The sequence below is a fragment of the Strix aluco genome, chromosome 2, assembly GCF_031877795.1.
Source record: "Strix aluco isolate bStrAlu1 chromosome 2, bStrAlu1.hap1, whole genome shotgun sequence".
NCBI classification, from domain to species: Eukaryota; Metazoa; Chordata; class Aves; order Strigiformes; family Strigidae; genus Strix; species Strix aluco.
Window position 1 is genome coordinate 24,136,167 of NC_133932.1, and position 15,932 is coordinate 24,152,098.

Consider the following 15,932-nt stretch of genomic DNA (forward strand, 5'->3'; position numbering starts at 1 on the left):
CAAGGGGAGAAATATCAGGCCCATGTTAATTCCATTAGAAGCATATAAACTGTATTTTGAGTAAAGCTGAGGCACACAGCCTTACTGTCTATAGCTTGGAGTAGCATTATCACCCTCATATGAATGAGATACATAAACTTTTCCCATTAGAGGAGGAGTATTATAGGGAAATATTTCATGTATTGTAAGTTGCAGGAAGGGAATTGTAACATAAAAATCTTTTACGCTTACAGCACAACTTACCAACAGCTGAACACAAACCTATTTCATGTTGTATCTCTGGACAGGCACCATCACCTCCCACAAGGGACAATGAGGAAGTCCCAGCTCTGTTCTCCCTCCTTGTTCAGTGCCCTTCAAGTATCATGTGAATAAACATATAAATGGATGATTTTCTTTGGATTTTTTGTGGGATTTAAAACTCTCTTTGGTCAACATTCAGAAATCTAACAGAAATACAGTTTGAGGTAATGACAATTAAGTTGCTTATTTTTACAGTAGATTAAAAATATGAAGTATGACCAAAGGCTGCAATAAAGACAGTGCCTTTCAGATGTGAATGGTTTACTTACTTCACTAGTAAAGAATGAGATTTAAAGATTTATTTCCTGCTACCATTATTACTAGATTACTGCTAAGTTTTTATTTCTATTTATTATTAAGTAATTATCAAAATGACTACTTGAAAAATAATTCCTCTGTGATGCAAAGACCTCCATGTTCTCACAGAATAATGCACATTACTGATGCCACAGCCTTCAGAGAAACCATTCCTAAAGTCCTATTGGCTATCCATAAAGAACATAAAGCAAAACTGCAACTGTTCCAATATAAATAAATATTTTTATGCTGATTTTATACCTCCATTACATTAAACTAAAAAAAAAAAAAATATAGAAATGGGTGTTAAATGCTGCAGGAGGAACACAGTGGACTTTTTGGAGATTATTCTAGAGTGAAAAAAGAGTAATCCAAGAACGTATTTTCCTATTCATCCATGTGTCAGCAAAACCAGAACCTTTGAATGTCACAAGACAACTGTTTAAATGGATATGTTACATAATTTTTAAGGAGTTGTTGCTAATGTTGCTACATGTTACTTTTTTTCCCAAACAACTAATAACTTTTTAAGTGCTTTTGTAATCTCTGATAACTGAAAAATTATTTATCTGAACATTATTATGCTATAATTTAATGTAATTTTAATACAGTTTAACTGCCTTTGGTAATTCACCATTTTTGTATTTTAAATCATTATCTTCTGTGAGTGCAATGTATATTATTCATAAAGTCTGCATAAACAGCAAGACCACTAAAAAGATTCACCTGCTCTGAAGCAAGTAGAAGAAGCATCATCGACCAGCAGTTCCACTGGGGTCTGGTTCTTTCATGGTTGTTAGATAAAATAAATAGTGAGGAATCAAAGATGTGAAAGACGGCCAATTTTTCTATTTCAGGCTTCCCATGTAATTGCTCTAATCACTAGACAACTAAGAAACCCTCTTTCAGTCTGGCCCACTAAGCATTCAAATAATCATTGCAAAGATGACTTAAAGACTTGCCTCAAAGTGCCATAGTTTATTCTGTGGGCTGGGAAAACCATGGATTTAAATCTTTGTTTCCATTCAGCCTGAGGAGAACCTGAACTTCAGTTGTTCAAGTGACAGGGCACATTCTAGTCACTGTGGTTTTGCCATGAGGGTACACTGATGCTGTTTCCCCTCTATACCACATGTTAATGTGGTCTACAGAAGAAGGAAGCTTCACTGACTCCTTGGGGCACAATTCCAGCTCTGACCCCAAGCAGACTGCAGTTATTAGCAACTCAGCCCTTTCAGGAGTCGGATGACTGAATGAATTTGCTGCAGGTTTGAGTTCATTAGTACGGTGCCTCACTGACCAGCTCTTTTGAGAATCTGCACTTCAGACTCGATATCAAAAGTAAAAAGCACTTGAATGGATTTGTGAATCCAGAATAATGTTTTAAAGACTAGGTGTCTGCGGTCTAGTGAAATAAATGAGACTTCAGTGTCTCAGAGGCTTCAAAAATCCAACTATGAACTGATTAAGTAAAATGCCCAAGTCAGCATAAAATTAAAGTGCATGTATTAGTCTTTGGATCAAGAGCAGGGCCTGGATATTACATTTAGAACACTCACAGGTCCTCCTCATTCTTTTCCTCCACTCTAGAACTCAGAGGACTTCATGAGTATGAATATGTCCAGTTTTCATGTTGACATTACAAGGTACAAATGTGTTTGTGACAAACACTGAAGAATTTTAGAAGAGATGTGGATGCAAATTCAAAGTTTTTTCATCAGATTTCCTATGTAACCTCCAAAAAGGCACTTCAAGGCTCTCCTGTTCAGTCTGGAATATGAATCTGAACACCATTCTGCCTGGAGCAAGTAGAAATTATAAAAACAAAGTAAAATAAAACATGCAAAAGGAATAACTGTATTAAGAAATCCCCCAAATCCCCCTCCTTTATAAACAACTAACCAAAACAAAAATAAAGAGAAAAATAAGCAACAGCATTCCACCAGACCTTATCTTTAACATTTTTTTTCCTATACAAGGAGACAATAATGAGACAAAGCAGAAACACAGGATATTCAAAGATGAAACAAAAGCATATATGAAAAAAGCCCGGCAAAGTAAAGTAAAATAAAATAGTTTGGTTTAAGAAGGGTTAAATAAGAAATAATACTAAAGTACCATACAAGTATATGGTGCCACAATAAGTACAAAGATACTATTTATTTATTCTGTTAATATCCATAGAAGGAACAGTAAATTAAATTAAACCAAATGGAAGAATTTAAAACTGATAGAAATTGTCTTTTTGTACAACTCAGCTTTCATTCATTACACCTCCTTCTATCTTTTTCTGAAAAAATAATAAATAAGGTCAAACCACACCATACAGAGAGGCTGAGGTATTACTATGTCTTCTGTGAATGAACGTTAAGTCTCCTCTATTAGAGAAAAAAAAATATTACGATGACTGAAAGGACTTCCCATGGGGAAGAATCATCATTGTCCACTATGAGTTTCTTGCTAGTAACCTTGGAAACCAGTGATACTGCTCTCTACTCATGAAAATATAGACCTGAACTGCTGTGAATTGGCTGAAAAATGTCTCCATCCTAAATGCAGCATCATGAAAAAAAATCTAAAATCTTCCTTCCCTCCCAAAACCAATTTTGGGAAACATTACCATTGAGTTTGTTTAGAGCTGAATAGGAGTTTAAATATGGATTTTCTTAATGATCATGAATGTTCACCCTTGAGCTACATGAGTTTCATAAGCAGTATGTTGTGAAGTTGAGTCAGTAGGGTTACTTAGTTGTTTTAAAGGCTGAAGTTAGGATTGTCTGGAAGTGCAACTTTGAAATAAGATTAATTTGAACATCAATTTTAGTGAAGCTAAAGGTCAACCTAACAAATAAACAATTTTTAAAAATTAAGTTGTCTAGAGACTTAAAATAATATTTTTGTTTATAATAAAAATTTAACTTCTTGATAAGATGTAGAGAAGGCAGGGTACTTCTTATTTAAATCTACAGAAAAGTTCAATGGAATAAAAAGCCTGCATGGGTCCATATGCGTTATGTTCTGGGGAGCTGATCCCTATGTACATTTTGTTGAAGTTGCCTTGTGCACTGCAGTCTAGCACTTCCTTTTGATACCTGTTAAATACTGAAGTGTTTTTCCGAACACTTGCAAATTTTAAAATCCTCTGCAGCAGGAAGGAAAATAAGAGAATGTTCTACCACAGCAAGGAGAAAATTCCTTCTTTATAGTAACTGAAAAAAGTATCTGAGGCACTGAGAAGAGGGGGAAAACACCTCGTTACATATTTTTTGCTATTTATTATCAAGCAAATTATCAAAGATGGGAAGATTTTTATTTTTTTTTAAGATTTGATACCCTGAAATACAAATATTCTATGAGATAACAGCATGGATCTAGCTTAGTGGCTATCTTTTGAGTACTAAGACATGTAAATTTGTATCTACAGAACTACTTTACACTATGGTTATTGAGTTAAAGCTCATTGCAGTAAATGGTTGTCTTCACCTTGCTTACATATATGCATAGGACAAGCAAATACAGAATTTGACTTGCTGGACAGAGCATAGAATTAAAAAAAAAAAATTGAGTAGGGGTGTTGTAGTTCAAATTCCTGAACTGCTACTGGCACCAGACACAAATCAGATCAATCCTATTTTCAGTAAAATAGTGAACTGCAATCTCATAATCTGATAGGCACATTCTCCCCAAATTCTTCCTCCTTATTTCATAGTCCTTCCATCTTTTTGTCTTGATTTGACCTATTCCTGGGTCCAAAATACAATCTCCACCACATTTTCCAGCTGTGATTTTATATTTTACTGTTCTGCACTTCCTCTGAGGCTCTTTCTTTTCTAATTATCACACTAAGTAGATCTGGCTCTCTTGCTCACAGCTTGATCACTTTTTTCATGTGTGATACCATCTGCCTAATAGGCTTTCTTATCTGGTGCAAGGGCTGGGGTGGGGGGTGGGGGTGGGGGGGGCGCTATTGTAAATTCTGCTGTATATCCCCAGGGATTTTAATCCATGTTTTCTTATCATTAAAAAAAATCCCTTCTCATTTTATAGCTGATTTCAGCAACAAGTTTTTTAGCCTCATGTAACAGAATATGCCTTTTTTGCAGCATATTTATATAAAGCTCACAGCAACACTACAGCCGGTTATAATCTTTTCTATTCAAACGTGTACCTCCAAGTAGAGATAGTCATCATATGCATGCTCTGAAAGAAACGTATTTCCTTTATTCTGTCTACTGGTGGGGCAAAATTCTCACCTGGCACAAATCAGTGTCGATCTGATTGATTTTATAGATTTTAATAATGCAATACTGATTATGAGAGCAGACCTAATAATTTTATGATGATTGTTTCTGTTAGACAAATTAATAATATAAATGCTCCAAGAAATTAAATACTCAGCTGTCAGTGGGGAGCATGGGTGCCTGGGGCTGAATTGAGATGAGCTTGTACAATTCCATATTCCTTCTGGAAGAAGGATCCTGCTCTTTGTATGCAACAATGCCTGTGGCATAAAAGCCAGAATATCACCATCTAATTTATTTACTGTATGATTCATTGATTAATCATTTCTTTGCATTCAGTGATACAGAATACTATACAGAAATATTTACTAATGCACATAGAAACACCTCCTCCCCAGTACGACTGGTTTTGTATATCAGAACTGTGTGAAAACCAGACAGACAATAATAGCAGAACAAATTTGTTCTGCAAATTTTAGTTCCATGAGGGATTGTCTTAGTGTTTGACCTTGTGAAGGAAGTTATAACTGATACTTGGAGATAAAACACAATATAATTCAGTTTGCAACAGAAAACAGGAAAATAAAGAAGCATCCTTATTTTCTGAGGCTCACATCAAAGGTTAACACTTTATTGTACTTTAACAGTTAGGTTAACAGTTATTGTACTTTTTCTCACCCTTTATGAAATTCTGGCCCTCTCAGATTTCATGGCAAAGTCCCTCTTGATTTCTAGAGGACCATACTCATATTAAGCCATTATTAGATATGTTGCAACCTTTGTTATAAATGGTATTATGCTTATATAAAAACTGTGTTATAAATATGGTTGTGACCATCTAGCTTCAAATTGATGAGCCCTCATCTTTTTCTCTCAAATATTCTATTTGTTGTTACACCATAAAACCTACTAGACAAAACACCAGATTAACATGTAACTTGATGAAATGTCAGTGATTTACACTGAATTTACTTCAGTAAGGAGTTAGGCCTGATTTTTGGGGGCATATCAAAACACATATGCAAGGAAATGGTACTTAGAAAAATGGCAATTTATCGCAATAATGGACAAGCAGCAAAAGATTTACAGAAGTCTTCCCAACAGGTTTGATAGATGAGATAAGGCATCTAGAATTGTTCAGATTTTGGTTGTATAGCATATGTCTCACAGGCACTTTCTTTGATTAAGGTCATAACATAGGTTAAGATTAATTACTCACCTTTAACTAGTAAGTATGTGTAGAATCATCATTTTCTGTTTCAGTTGATGCTTTCACATTGGAAGAAATCCACTTACCACACTTACCATAGAGTTTAAGCCAAGCTTATCTTGTCCTTATTGCTATTTTAACCCAAATCAGCCAACTTGAATAGACACATACATAATGACAGACAGAACGATCTGTTGGTCCCGAGAGCACAGGACTGGTGTAGGGACTACACAAGAATTTGATGAAGCTATTCCTTCACCTTAAGTGGAAATGCAGTTGTATTCCAGTCACCTGAGTGCACTGCTGTTTCAGCTGAAATATGCTTCAGTGCACTACACAATTATTCTGCCATCTGCACAATGCCAGTACAACTAATGCACAGGGAATTTGGATATAACCACAAATACATTAATTGTAGTGGTAAACGTTTTCACAAATCAATACTGTTTCAGTAGTTCCTCTATACTAACCTGAATGCAGTGCAACAGAAGCCAGTGAATCTCAGTTATTCATTAATTCTGTCATTAAAGGTTCTATACATAGCTCCATTTTCATTACTGTTGCTTTATTTGATATCTCTGTGGATATTGAATAGACTCTCACAAGTATTCTGGTACTCTCTGCTGAATTGTTTGACTTTTCACCCATGTTTCGTAAGAGACTACAATCTGACACAATTCAATATCTATTAGCTGTAGGTTAGCTTGAGTACCTGTGAAAGACATTCCTTCATTTAGCTTTGACTTAGAGGAGCCTGTTAATTTTAGAAGAACTGCCCTGTGAGTAGGACATCTGGAAAGATATAGCACAGCTGTTCAAATACTGACCACCCAGATGTATATTACATTATGGTCAGGTCAGCCCCAGTCTTGAATTTATCCATCATCATGCAAAAATATTCCATTCAGTGAAAAAAAAAAGAAACACTTTTCTGTCTCATCAGGAAGATTGGCCTAAAATTCTAGATGGGGAGATTATAGCATGCAGAGATAAAATAAAGTTATGAAGAAAGCATAAGAGAGAAAACTCTCCAAAAAGAAAGAACAAGAGTAGTTTAAAAATAATAATTATAGAAGGAATACAGGACAATGGAGAAAAGAAACACAAGAATCAGGTTACCAGCATCTATAAAAATAGTATGCCTCAATTAATATTGATTTTTTTAACAGAATAAAAAAAAAAAAAAAAAAAAAAGGAGAGAGAGAGAAAAAAAAAAAAGACAATATGGGGAGATTCTGCTCATTCTACTACCCTATGTGGAAATTCTACTCTCTCTCAAAATAGTTAATACCAGTACTGCTTCGTAAGGTAGACAGAATGTTTTCCTAGAAATGTCTTAATTTTACAAGCTCTTATATTTTCCAGAATGATAATAGTGTGGTAGTACCAATAAAATGAAGAGTAAAAGATAACATTGGTTCTTTCTTTTACAGTTTTCTGTCTGGTTTGGCTGCAAAATATTCTGTAGTAGTTCCTCTCCTTCTCCTTTTTGGAACACAAATAAATATTGGAGATAATGACAGCTGCAAAATGTGTGTCTGTTTTTCTAATAATTACTTCTTAAATACAGGATTTTGTTCCTATGATTGCCTTCCTGAACTGCCTGATAGGTTTTATGTATGGAAGCACCTAGTCCAGACAGGGAGAAGGCCAGATAAAAATGTATCTTCTGAATTTGAAGAAAGCTATTTATTTGCAAGAACCTGCAGGCATTGTACCCCCTGATGCAGAGCAGTTACATCAGGTTCTAAGATCTTGGAGGATTATCAGCTGAAAAGCTAAAACTAGTAGCCTATGAACCTCCCTTTTTGAATTTCTTAGGTCCTTTTCTAGTCCAGAGAAAGATGGTCAGCTTTATGGTTCAGACTTAGAGAGGTGAAGTACTTAAGACAGCATTATTAAACCCACATCATCCATTTTAATATTTTTAATCTTAATGAAGATGAATGTGAAAAGAAAAAATAATCAAAGACATTATAACTGTACGACATCTACTTATAACATATTCAAAACTAAAATAAATGTTTGATTTTTAATAGTATTGGTTTTGGTAAAAGAAATTAAGTGATAACCCTTTTTTTTAATTTATTCTATTTTTTATTTTTTGTGATTTTAATGTTTATTCATGTAAATTAATGAACTCTCCAATCTAAGAGAGTCCCAGAATCAGATCTCAAACAGCACTAGCAACCAAAAAATATGTGAGGCAGACTGCAAGCATCAAGGAAATGGTTTAGACCCAGAAGTTAGTGTTTAGAAAGCATGAAAACTACCTGAAACTGAGTGGAGACTCCCAGTGCGGGGTGATGTTCCCTGCACCACCTCAACTTGAACAGTGTCGTTGCCAACCTAGATTCAGAAATGTGGCAGCTCCTCAGAAGCTGAGTCTTCTCAGGAAGCCACCTATGAGTGAATTAGAGCACTTCACATAAACACCAAAAATGTTAAGCAAGGGTGCATGCATCTTTGGTATCAAAGATATCAGTGTAACATAAAAACCAAGCCTGACAATTCAGCCACTAGAAGCAGAAGTTCATGGAATAGGTAGGGTGGATTTTTTTGTTTTGGATTTTTTGGGGGGATTTTTTGGTTTGTTTGTTTTGGTTTTTTTACCCCAGGAAAAGAAAAAAAAGACTTGTTACTGTAGGAATTCACTAGCTCCCACGGGCAGCACCTCATCCCAAATTTAAAGGGCAGTCCAGATGGGAGAAGTTTCCTCCTTTCCCATTAAAGCTTTTTTAAGATGAAGTGAGAAAGGATAATTGGGCCAAAGACAGGCATTATTCTTTTGTGTGGCCTAAGAGACACTGATCCCCTGGGCTTCCCTATGCAGTTAGCATCAGAGTGCCTTTTGATACTACATAGCTTATCATTAAAAGACTGTGAGGGGGAGAAAGTCAGGACTTCTCCCTCCATGTAAGTCTCTCCAGCACTGCACTTGGAGTCATATACCTGCATTCCTCCTAAATCTCAAAAGGGATATTTAAATCTTATATTTAACTTGACATTCCTCTGTATCATGAGTATTTTGCTGTTGTAACATATGTTAAGAAAAAAACATTTATAAAATGTAGCAGCCCAAATAAGCATTGTTAGTCTAATGGATTTTGCTCCTGCAGAGTGAAGTAGCATACACACAGCTATGTGATACACACTCAAGCATTTTCCTAGTAGAACTATAATAAACATCGTATCTGTACCAGTAAAAGCTTGTTACACAAACCTGCTCATGTTCTATTCCTAACTTTTTAAGGGAAGACTAGTTTTCTAAGAGCCCTCAATTTGAACGTGTACCTTGGACAAAATTTTAACATTCTTACCGGCCCAAGGTCTTCCTAGCACAGATGAGCTTTTACTCATTAGCCAGCCAGGTCATTCATGACTTTGCTTTGATGGTTTTTGCAGCAAGTTGCATTCAGCCTCAAGAGTTCAGAATAATCTTTTTTATGCTGTACACCACTGAAAGAGTTTGGTTCAACCCAAGAAAGCCAAGAATTTTCTCCCTTTCCTCAGTGCAATATTCTGACATATTTGTCAGTATTTATGGCTGAACTGTTAAAATATTTTAAAATCTGTCTTAGAGTCTGGAACACAGACTAACTGTAGTTCTGGCATTACTTACATCATCACAGTCCCCCTTCCAGGGGAAAGTCTTGCATTACCAGTTAGTCAGGCGTTAGAAAACGTTCCACCAGTAAACACAGAGCAGAAGTGCTGTCATCCAAGGACTTTCCTGATGAAAAAAATTGTTATTTAAAATAGAAAGAAAAAATATAAAATTTGTTTATTCTGTTCTTTGACCATATTCAAGCAGATTGTTTAAAAAAAAAAAAAAAAGGCAACAAAAATGCTGTTTTATTTCCATTTAATTTATGGACTAAAAAGAGATGTTACTGCTGTTAAGTTTCTTCAAAACATTCTATACATTATAGATACTTTGATCTGCTAAAGGGGCTCACTTGCCAGAATCTCCATCACACACAAATGGTAGATATGCAGTGTTACCATAGAAATGGGTCAGCACCACAGAAAGAGACATATAATCATGTGTGTATCTTGAATGAAGACACACATAACTATGCATGGGAAACTGGCATGCTGGGATTACTTCCTAAAATGATGATGGGATTGCCTCTAAAATTGCTGTTCATGATATCTGCAGTGTTAACAGTGACTGACTCCAAAGCAGAGTACAAAGGGGAAACAAAAGAAAACCATCACTGAGACTCCATACAGAGGATACATATGGATAAATTAGGAAAATACAGTATATGTAAATCTAGCAAATGACAAGAGTAGAAGAAGAAAAAAGAGACTAATTTAAAGAATAGAACTTAAGGAATTGTAAGAGTGAAGTGAAAGGAAACACAAGCAAGAACTGAAGGGAGAGTGGAGGATGAGAAACATAACAGCAACAGAAAATGTAGAGAAAACAGTCTCAAATGGGAAATAGAAAAATGAGAGGCAGTGCAGGAAAGTGAACAGAAAGAGGAAAAGCAGAGATGAGAATAACAAGGAGAAAATCCCTAGGAGAAAATCATGCAAAAATGAGAAGAAAAGTAGTGAGAAGAAAACCAGAAGAGGAAATGCCAAGATTTAGGAGGAATTGTAGCACCGGTTGACTTACTGAAGAAGCTACATATCCCATACTTTGAAGGCACAAAACCCAGATATATATTAATAAGAAAGCAATGTTGTACCTCACAGTACCTTTTTTTTTTTTTTCAAAGTTCCCTAATATTAAAAACACAATAAGCAGAGTTTGTAAAATTTAACCACACTTTTTATTTCTGGAAAATGAACATCCATGTTTGATGTAATAATTACCAACATCTCTCAATTCTGTTAAAATTGTCCATGGATATTCCATCACCTAAAAAAAAAACACAAACAAAACAGAGACCTGAGATTAAACCTCTAAACCCATCTTCAGATACTAGGTACCTGGCCAGCTTCTCAGACATTTGAAGGACCCTGATAGGAATTGACAGCAAGAACAGCATTTTCGAAATTCTGTTTGCTTATTTACATGTTTAAATAAAGGATGTGGGCTTTCTGGGAGTTTTTGTTTCCTTTTTTCTTAAATTCTGGTCTAAACCTTATGTGGACAGTTCTTAGGGAGCACAGACAATTTTTACATAAGTAAATAAATATGCTAGCTCAGCTTTTCCGTTGTTATTAAAGTTTAATCTCTCTATAATTTTTATCTTAGTGTCATCTACTCTTAGACTTTGAAAAATGATGATATCGAGAAGATTTTTTAGCTTTTCTTTTAGAAGTTGCCTATAGTATTTTTGGAAAAGAAAAGGTTGCAGTTATTTTAATTTTTAGTTTGACAAGACTCAGGTTTTTTGCCAGACTGGAGATTTTTTCAGTCCTTTTCAAAAATTTTCTACCTTTTAAACATGTGCCATGATGAAATACAGTGTCATAAGAAGACTTTTTTACAGAATTAAAATAATCTGAAATTGTAGGTTGCTTAATCTACAAACATTTTAAAAAAATAACAAAACCAAAATTAGGAATCAATTTATGTGATTTTATTTAACCCAGCCTACTTAGAAAACTAAAAATTTTATTAAAATAATAGCTGTAGCTGCCAAAAAAAGAAAAGCCCACTCTCATATTATTCCTACAAAAACATATTTCTACTCCCACTCTCTCATATTATTCCTACAAAAACATATTTCTACTCCCTTATAATGATTTATTCTTGTTTTGACATAACACCATGTGGAAATTAAGTTCAGAATATCAGACAATGAAGAATTCAGGATTAAAGTATATATACCTGAAGGCCTGACAAATGATAAATTAGAAAGGGAACCAATCTGTTAACTTTCCCCATCTTACACTCAGGGACAAATCTCTGAAGGCATGTCCACTGTTGTCAAAGTTTCATTAAGACACAGAATCCTTCCCAGGGTTCTTCAGATGCCAGTTTGATGGATGTGTACTACACGATGTGTTTCTGGGCACCGAAGGGGCTTGCAATGCCTACTATACAGCTGTCAGGTGTTTGTTAACTTGAGCACTTAAAAAACAAAGGCCATGTAAATACAGGTGAAAAATGCATAGTAAACAAAGGCATAAAGCTGTGCAAGAAAAACAACACCTGGAGAAGTCCATAAGTCTGGAGAATTAAGGTTGCTATAGGGAGAAATTAATTTTCTGTTTCCACTATGCTCCTAAGACTTTCAAAAACAGAGTTTCAACAATGACTTTTTAAAATTTTTGTACAGTTTTCAGAAAATTGAGTTAATTTGCAGTCCAGTCTTAATACTCAAAAGCAGGAATTGACTATTGTTCCATTTTTATGTTGTTATAGTCTCATTATGAAAACATAAATACATATATGATAAAAATGTGTTAAAACATGAAGTGTGACAAGTCATTTTCCATAGTGTCAGGTATGAAAATAAACTGTGAGAAGAAAAATCAGCCTAAAAATACATAAATCTTTTTGTAATAATTATCTTACTAGTAACATAGCTTCTCTCAAATTCCCAAAGAGAATATAGTGATAATGAAGGTCTGACCTTCTGCTTGTATAACCAAATATGCAATAGCAATATTCCTTTTCTCCCATACTATCACTTTAATGTTTATAATTGAAAATACATTTGTTAATTTAAAGAATGTGGTTACATTGTTAAAGGTTGAATGAAAAGCCTTATAGAAAGACTGCATCAGTAATATAGTTGTCATTGCAATTCCCTGTGAATAAAATTCATTGCAATGCATAAATTAATTTGTAACCATTGTAATCAACAACATCCAAATGAAATCACAAATATACTGGGAAGAATTAACAACTTTGGAAGACATAGCAGTTATGTTAGTAGCCTTGTTATTCAGTTAACATGTCAGTAGAAAGAAATTATGGGAATATATAAAAAGCCTTTAGTGATCTTAAATTTTACTCTCACAACTTTTAAGAATAAGATTTACTCAAAGTTTACATTTGAATAACATTTATTTTAGAGAATGTAACGAAAATAGCCTTTAAACTTTTAAACACTCACTGAATGTTTTGAAAATCTGCTTACAGTATGTGCTTGTAATACATGCAAAGAAAATATATTAGTGTGATATAAACTATGTTTAGTGAGCTGATCTATTTACATGAAAGTGGTTAAAACATACACACTTAAACATAAATGTATACATTTCAGCTTTTCAGAAGACAAACACAGACACTTTTGCTGAAAGATGAGATGCTGATTTCCGAAGTATTTAGCTGAAATACTCTGCTGTAAGTTTAGACTCTCAAGAAAATGGGAAACAGGCTGAAAGAGACCTCTGTTTTAGACGACTACATCAAACAGTCCCTTCTGCAGTCCTGTAACACAATTACTACCGCAGCCAGTTAAATTCCCAGCACCTATTTTTTCCTGTCTTATTGCTCTGAGGGTTTGAAGTCTGCTTTTAATTTTCCACATAAATTCATATATGCTGAGGCTATCTCTATTTGTCCTTTGACAAGTGTTATCTTTTAGCTGAGAAGAATTTTCCCCTGCTTCATGCTTGTCTTTTATACATTTAAACATTGCTTTTATTTTGCTAGGTTCTTTCATTGCCCCTATAAGCAAGGCTCCCACTTCCTCAATCATTCTGTTAGGCTTTCACTTAATCTTCCCGAACACAGGCAACAAGAATTGCACGTGGTGCTGCAAGTGATATCTCTTCTGTCTCCTGTATGAAAGGGCAAGAATGCTCTATTTATGCTGGAAATAGCTCACTGAGTACAACTTCCATAATGTCAATCGTATCAGGGGAAACAACCTCCCCTTGCTGCCAGTGGCTTCAATTCAGAGATAAGGATCTCTGATGAAAGTCTCAAAACATTGGGCAAAACAACACCAGTGACCTCTGAAGGTTTTGGGGACAAAGCCCTGAATTCTGTGCCGTTTTCTTCCCCTTTGCTTGTTTTCTGTCTTCTGAAACTGCTATAAGAAGCATTAATGCCATTCTCTTACATAGAGGGTTTTATTCCTTATCACCCAGTGTTTTGCTGTTGGCCAAGCTTCCCTGAGCTTGGAAAATGTCTGTATGCTAATTCTATGCTTCATTCATTCTATATGTCTCATGTCATGCTAATTCCTATGATTGTATGTGACTGCCTATCTATTCTGCTCTCAAGACATTCAAATTAAAATTAGTTTTCCAAAAGTTAGCTAAATATTGTGTTTGCCTTATTTCCTTATTCTTAATTTATTTCTGTACTCTGATGACACTCCAAGTCTTCCTACTTTAGTACAAAATCAACAAATTTGATGGGACATTAGTGTGTATTTTATTATTTTCTAGTTTGGAGTAAATTTTGCAACATCTGTTCATCTTGCAAGCTGTCTGTTTTTACATGAGAGAAGATGATGTTACCCACAAGAACTCTATTCGTAAAGAATTACATCGAAGAACTGTTGTTTCTCCAAACATTTCTCCTGCCTCGTGGATGTAGACACTTAAGAATTCTGAATTCAACACATTGCACCATGAAATTCATATGAGGTAATATAAAATGTTATGAGCAAAAGAATACATATTTTCCTCTATTTAAATACATACGCGTACATATCTGTATAACTACTTGGAATACTTGAGCCTTTAATTTTTGTTCAGAAGCTTTTAGATTTGCTATTTATTCACAGTGATATCAACTAAGGAAGACTTCTCTTTCAGGAAACTGAAATTATTTTATAATATTTATTTATATCTTGAAAGATAAAAAAGGATATACTTTTAACTGCCTATGAGATTCATATTTGTATCACACTAGTTACTGAAATCCAATGTAAAACCTAAAGCTTACATAGCTCTTCAGAATCCACTACAATCATTCACTAGAAAATATTTATTGGGAGGAATCATATTTTCTCCCAAAAAATCAACATCCAACACTTGTATTTGATTGAGCTTCTCTAAAACAATAAGATGTTTCATGGGGTGGGAGTGGCAGGGGTGAAATCTCATTAGTCTGTGCAAAGCAGGTGGTTTTTAGACCCAGGCTTCCAAAAATCCTTCCTCTCAAGTATGCTGAGCACTGGCTGGAAATTGTGTTTGAGTTGACAGATCTCTTCCTGGCACCAGAGGGAAGGGGACAGGGAACTGCCCTCATTCTTTCAACCTCACTTGTCCCCTTGCTGGAACAACTTTGAAATTAGAAATGGGGCAGGGGAACTCCAGGATAAATAAAACTTTCTACTTCCTGAGCAAACACTCTAACATTATGCAAATAAATGAAGACTACTTTACATGTATAAAATATGTATGCTTATAATCACAACCACCACATTTTCTTAACAGTGGTGTCATTTTAAAGGGAAATGTGATACATGGTTATAGCTGCAGATATCACATGGAGAGGGCTGAGCTCAGTCTTGGCTCAGGTGCCCAAGAGAGAGGGTAAAGTACACCTCAAGTTTATTTTATTTTTTGCTTTTATTTTTTCTTTTTCTCAGATTAGGGGGATGGCAGGGCTAAGCCATATGAGCAAAATAACAGCTCTAACCATGAATAGTGATTCCGGCCAAGGATTTACTTTCTCTAGGATCCTGTGTTCAGCAGTGAGCAGCAGATGTTACTGAAGGTGCCGTCGGACTGTGGTGCCCAGGACCTGCAGATAGACCTACCAATCATGAATCTGTCTGGGCTACACTGCTTAGTTGTTTAATCCTAAACTTCAGGTACCATAGAGGCCAAGTACCTAAAACGTAGATGTTGCAGCACTCAGCCAGTAGATGCCCGAATTTTTAATTGCCTAGCTCTGGGATGTAAGTGTAGGGGAATATTTTACCTTTAACAAGTATTCACACACAAAAATGATCTATGCTTCATGAAACTGTCTCTTCTTCATGAAAGAAAAAAGCTGCAGGGCAAAA